The sequence below is a fragment of the Megascapheus bottae genome, chromosome X, assembly GCF_031878675.1.
Source record: "Megascapheus bottae isolate mThoBot1 chromosome X, mThoBot2.hap1, whole genome shotgun sequence".
In the NCBI taxonomy this organism is placed as follows: domain Eukaryota; kingdom Metazoa; phylum Chordata; class Mammalia; order Rodentia; family Geomyidae; genus Megascapheus; species Megascapheus bottae.
The window spans coordinates 94,558,974-94,564,993 of NC_143547.1; the positions used below are offsets into that span (position 1 = coordinate 94,558,974).

Consider the following 6,020-nt stretch of genomic DNA (forward strand, 5'->3'; position numbering starts at 1 on the left):
CACTGTCTCTAAGTTTTACTGCTCAAAACTAGCACTCTGCCAATTGAGTCATAGCTCTGCATCCAATGGGAAAATCTTTGAAAAGTCATCTCAATCCCAGAACCTCTATGGTATTGAAGCCTCGTAGTAGTTTAAAACTTTTCTGCATACAATACTCCTTTTCCTATTCTCTTTGATTGCTTATTTTTGAGAGTACTCTCCTTACACAAAATGTACCATATGCCAATATTATTTCAAAGTATATTGCACAAGAAATCTACCTTAGGACTGCGTTCTGGGAATTAGAGTTATGAACAAACTAAAGACTGAGATTTTTGTTATTGGATTACTCACCACCTTGCTTGGAATGAGGACCATTTTCCTGGTGTTAGGGCATTCTGTAGCAGTGAAGTTATTGTTAGGATATCAGTGGTATACTAGGATAGGTTACCAGAAACAGGAAACAGCCTGGCAGGAGAAATGATTTGCTTATTTGAACTTTTGAATGAAGTAGGCACTAGGGAATGAAATGGCTTTGACTCTATGCTACTGATGCCTTAGACAAGGACAAGGGAGGCTGAGGAAGTAATTGAATAAAAGGTAGAGTGTGAGTACCACATATCTTTGGCAGCATATAAAAAGAATCTCATCTCTTTTAGCTAGAAGGCAGAGAAAAGCTGTTGAATAAACTAGGAGTTAATTGTGAAGACCTCACAGCTCCAGGGAAGGTTGAATTCTCAACCCTGGTGAGGTAGCTATGCCAATGTCAGGACACTAATGGGGAAGAAATGGTACCTGAGGCATGGGGCAGGGGCATGTGGGTCAACATACTCTAATATGTTCATTTCTGAAATTCCAAGTGAATTTTCTGGGTCTGCAAAAGTAGCATACTATTTCTTATTAAATTCCAGTGTTATGCTCTAGTAACATATTACTTATTTCTGTGTTGTAAGAAATTTACCCTGACTTCCATTCCTGGTGATGACACCCATAACAAAAGGCAACTTGTAATGTATCCAGTTGAAGAAGTGCTGTGCCTCTTATAAGAGAGAAAAATGACTGTGTAACAAAGTTCAAGCCCTGAGTGGTGTGCACATGTGTGCATGCATGTGTGCACTCCCCTCCCAGCAAAAGAACAACTTCCAAAGTGGGTACATAAGAGTTGAATACTATGGGAATGTTTTCCCACAATAGAGAGCCCTGAAAAATAGTATCCGCATGCAGTGAGGATGGGTCTGGGAAACTTGGAAAAGGTGATCTTCTACACAAAGGGAAGTAAAAATGCCAGAAATTGCATAAAAGATGGTGCAAGAAGGAATCAGAAGTCTCAAGAATTGACAAGGTATGCCCTGTCCTGCTAGAAAACCCACTAGACATACATTTTCTGTTGAAAGCTCAGAGGACACTCCATTTACTCCAGTAAAAAAAGTGCCGCTGTGCTCACTTCAGCACTAAAATTGGAATGAATGACACAGAGAAGATTAGCATGGCCCCCGTGTAAGGATGACGCACAAATTCAGGAATTGTTCCATATTTTTGATGCTTGATATATAGGTTCATGGCTTTATCAAATATGTTCATTTCAATAAATGCTTTGTAGGTTTGATTAAAGCAAAGACTCACTTGGGCAAACATTGCAATGATTCTGTGATGATATTGTTATGAATAGTAAATGTAAAATGCATGTCAATTATATATGCGCTATAAAGGTATTGGATTAAACAAGATATTAAATTTTTGGGTTTTTTTGACAGTGTGTGTCTGTGTAACCCATGCTGTTCTGAGACTCCGAATCCTTCATGAACATCTTGCATGCTGGTCTTATAGTGTGCATCCCCATCCCTGCTCTTTAAGTCTCTTTCATTAACATTTGAACAGTTTTGGAGTCACAGGTTAACCTAGCATTTAGTCAGGATGCTCCTTTTACAATGGTCAGTCTGACTGATGAGTTGAGACTTAAATTCTTTCAGAAACTGTCCTGGTAGGTGTTGTGAGAGACAATTAACGTACTATCAGAAGACATATTCTCAGGCTTGGGGGTGTGGCTCAAATGGAAGAGCATTTTTTTTGGTAAGAACAAAACCCTATTTCCAAAAGGCAGCATACCAGATGAAAGAATAAAACACTTGATCTCAGCAAAGATTTAATGGGTGTCTGCTCAACGCCAGGCTGTGAAGGTATGGGATTGCAACTTGAAACCTGACAGACGCACCTGCTCGTCCATCTTTAGTTCTGAAAGGAGTAAATGTGAGTTGGGTGAATTAGTGTATATTCAAAATATCCTGGCCAATGATGGCTAACAGAAGGAGGTGATGATGGGCACTTCATATGAGATGTGACATCTAGACATAGACGTGGATATGGGAAGATACAGCCAAGAATCACTTGGTAATTAGAATTAGCTAGTGTTAGCGATGATTCATGAGATCTGAGGATTGAGGTTCAAAGCCTGCTGGTGCACTAAAGAACAGAGAGACTCTTATCTCCAATTCATTACTAGAAAAAGGGAGGTAGGTCTGTGGTACAAGGTGTAGGGCAGTAGCCTTGAGCTGAAGAGCTCAGGGACAGGGCCCAGGTCCAGAGTTCAAGCCCATTGATCCCCCGCCCCCACACACTCACATACAAAGGACTGAATCCAGGCACCTGTGGAGCTCTTGAGGTTCCCTGTTAGAAGCCTACTGTGAGACATTTATCTGCAATTAACCACTCCAAAACTAGAAGTGGTGATGTAGCTTAAGTGGTAGACTGCTACTCTTGAGTACATAGAGGCTCAGGAACAATGCCCAGGCCTTGAGTTCAAGCCCCACAACTGACCAAAAAAAAGACTTTTGTAGAATGCTCAACCTATTGTAAGCACTCCAGACAAAATTGTTGCTCTCAGTATGATGAAAAGACAAGAAAAGGAAACGTTTGGAATCTGATGGAAGATGCAGTTTAGGTATTTGTAGGTGATGAAGCGTAGGGGTAAGGTTAGGGAAGCGGGGCTTTGTGTGAACTGGCAGAACCACTGTTCTTCACACCAGTGGTTTATGACAGGTGCCTGTGTGGAAATTAAGTTGCAAAGGATGCTAAGTAGGTAGTGGGCATGGCCCTGTTACCACCTTAGACCACATTCTTTCCTTAACAGTTGGGGAGCCACCATAAGAGGTTTAAGAGTCCTGAAATTCAAAAATGTTTTAGTTCCAAGTCCTTTGCCTTATATAATTCAAAATCAAAGCAATACTAAACTGTATAACCATTTCACAAAATCCAATAAAGGTTTTCCTTTTTTTATCCTCTCAAAAAAAAGTATGGTTGACAGGAGGCTGAAATCTGAGGGTCAAGTTTCAAAGCCAGCCCTGACTAGGAAGTGGGGCTTGACCCAAGGGAAGGGTGGTAGCCTTGAGCTGAAGAGCTCAGGGACAGCCCACGGCTGAGTTCAAGCTCATGACCCACACAAAAAAGAAGAAAGTGTGGCTGAGCAGAACACCACCCTTATGGAGAAGTGTTTAGGCTTCTCCATGTTGATCAGTAGTAAATGCTGTAAAAAAAAACTAGGCTAGTTAATGACAGACGATGTAATAGGATCTGGAAATAATAAAGGCTAGATGTCAGTGATTTACTATCAGGAATGATGTAGGGTCAATTATTATAGTGAATGACAAGCTCAGAATTGCATCCAAACATTCCCCACGGATAGGGAATTGTGTAGACGGTTAATAGAACATGAATAGTTCAGGAGTACAATAAATTGAACAAGGATTTTGCCCTAATTGGCACAACGCCAAAATACAGATGTATCCGAAAGGGCAACATTTTCAACAAAAACATGGATCACTTGCCAAGTTTTCATTCCTGAGCCTACAAGGAAATGGAAAACTTATAATGTTTCCTTCAATCTTTCCCTATAGGAGCTTAAGATCATCTATCTGAATAACCGTACACTGGGAAAAAGGGAATACTTGTGTACACCGACTTTTGTTATGATCAGTTGACAGTAGTACCTGGACATGGGAACATGTCATGTTGGCTTCTATGAGCATAACAGTGTATGTGGGCCAAGTAATAAATGGAGTACTGAGCAAGATTTAGCCTACAGCAGGTTCACTGTAGCTATAGTTTCACCTTATAGCCATCCCTTAGCTCCAAATTCTATAACTAGGATGGATGTACTTAGTCACTGAAATAATTCCACTATTGGATGTTTGTCCTGGAAAGTAATGGCTATCATAGTAGGAAGCCTCTGAATCAAGTCCTTTCTGCCGTGTTCAGTCAAGGCAGCCAATTAAAAGTAAAATTGAATCTGTAAGAAATGGCAGAGATTAGTGTCAACCTTAAAAGTCTAAAGGATGCAGGAGTTGGACTCCTCATCATATCCTTACTAATTTAGTTCAGTTAGCATTAAAAGCATGGTTCTGCATTACTTAGGGTTAGTGCTATGGTGGACTATAGTATACTCAGCCACAGATGCTGAAAACAGGGGTTGTGGCCATTGGAATCACATCAGTTCTTGTCAGGAAGTAAGCAGAAGCAGTTATCATTTAGCACATGAATGGTAATTTGGGACGATAACCCTGTCAGTCTCTGTGTTAATGTGGTCTCAAATACTCTAGACCATTTAGATGTCCTATAAAGGCTCCTGTTGGTCTAATCTATCGATGATAGTTTTTTTTCCCAAGCAGAAAGGATGAGAGTGAGGTGATTACATGTGTTCCAGCTGTAAAGTCTTCAGTAATTTAATTTTATGGATCATGCAGGGACAAATTCTTTGGACAACAAATGAGTGTGTCTTGCCTCCTCTACCACAAAGAAAGAAGTAGAGATATGAGTGGGCTTCTTTTAATTCTTCAAGACCTATATTCCATTTGGGGACTGAAAACTGGAACATTTAACATGCAACCAACAGACTCAGTAGTACTAGCTGTATCTTTTGTGTAAAAATGTAAAATGTAGAGTTTATGATATGTCACAATAGAAAACAAGCATGTTAGTTGTAATGGAGAATTATTGGTTAAGTCAGCCTCTTGTTTGCTCCTTGGTCCTGGTAGAAATGGATTGTATAGTTCTGGGATGTAAAGTGGCCAGCCAGACTGAGCTGCCCATCCTGAGCTGGGTTTTGTGAAGCCCAAAATATCATGAAATTGGGAGGTCCTTTAGTTGTGCCCCTCAATCTTTATGTGGTAAGGCATGGATTGGCATGCGCAAGGCCAAGTAAATTGTATGAGTGGTTCACTCAGAATCTCGCTGTCACTTACCAGTGTTGCAGGTATTATGAATGTCCCTGCTCATACCTATAGCCACTATGGAGCTTCCTTATGAGAATCTAATAGTGGGATCAAGAGTAAGAAAAGGCGGTTTAGCTCATTACATAGGTGCAAACTGAAAATGGATTGTTGATGCGTTAAAGCTCCATACAGTGGTGGACATGTAAGACAACAAACATCTTGAAATTACATTTTCTGAGAATAAAACCTCATAGAGTTCATCCATTTATCCACTTTCTGTAGAGAGAAGTAGGCTATGGTGAGAATATATACAGTTCCATGAGAAGTACAGAAAATTCCAGGAAACATGTAGGAGAGGGAAGATACCCATCATAATGGTCATGGCTAATACTATTTTTTATTTTTATTTGATTTTCATTTTTTATTGTTATTATAAAGATGATGTTCAGAGGAGTTACAGTTACATAAGTCAGATAAAGAGTAGAGTTTTTGGACAATGTCACTCCTTCCCTAGCTCTCTCTATTTTTCCTCCTATCTTCAAGCACAAGTTGTATAGTTCATTTTCAACATAGTGTCTAGTGAGTAACACTGCTGCATTTCTTCACCCTCTGTCCTTCCATTTCTGTACCTCCTTTACCCTCCCAAAACCAAATGAACAAAACAAAAAGAAGAGAATACAAAAGCAGCAGAAAAGAAACCTCTTCTTTCCATTTGCTAGAGTATATTTCAATAAATATTCTTATATTATCAGAGCATGGCTGATAGTCTTATAACAAAAGACAGGTTAGCAAAAGAAAAGAATAGTAAGTTAATCAGATTTTATGCTACAATGAAAC

The 6,020-nt window shown here is 39.7% G+C and overlaps 1 non-coding gene across 1 annotated transcript; it reads left to right on the forward strand.

Annotated features, from left to right (window-relative positions):
- Nucleotides 1-1,415: 1,415 nt before the first annotated feature.
- Nucleotides 1,416-1,517, forward strand: LOC150041606 (U6 spliceosomal RNA). The gene has a single exon (XR_016533998.1). It is a non-coding gene; the product is annotated as a U6 spliceosomal RNA (small nuclear RNA).
- The last annotated feature ends 4,503 nt before the right edge of the window (nt 1,518-6,020 follow it).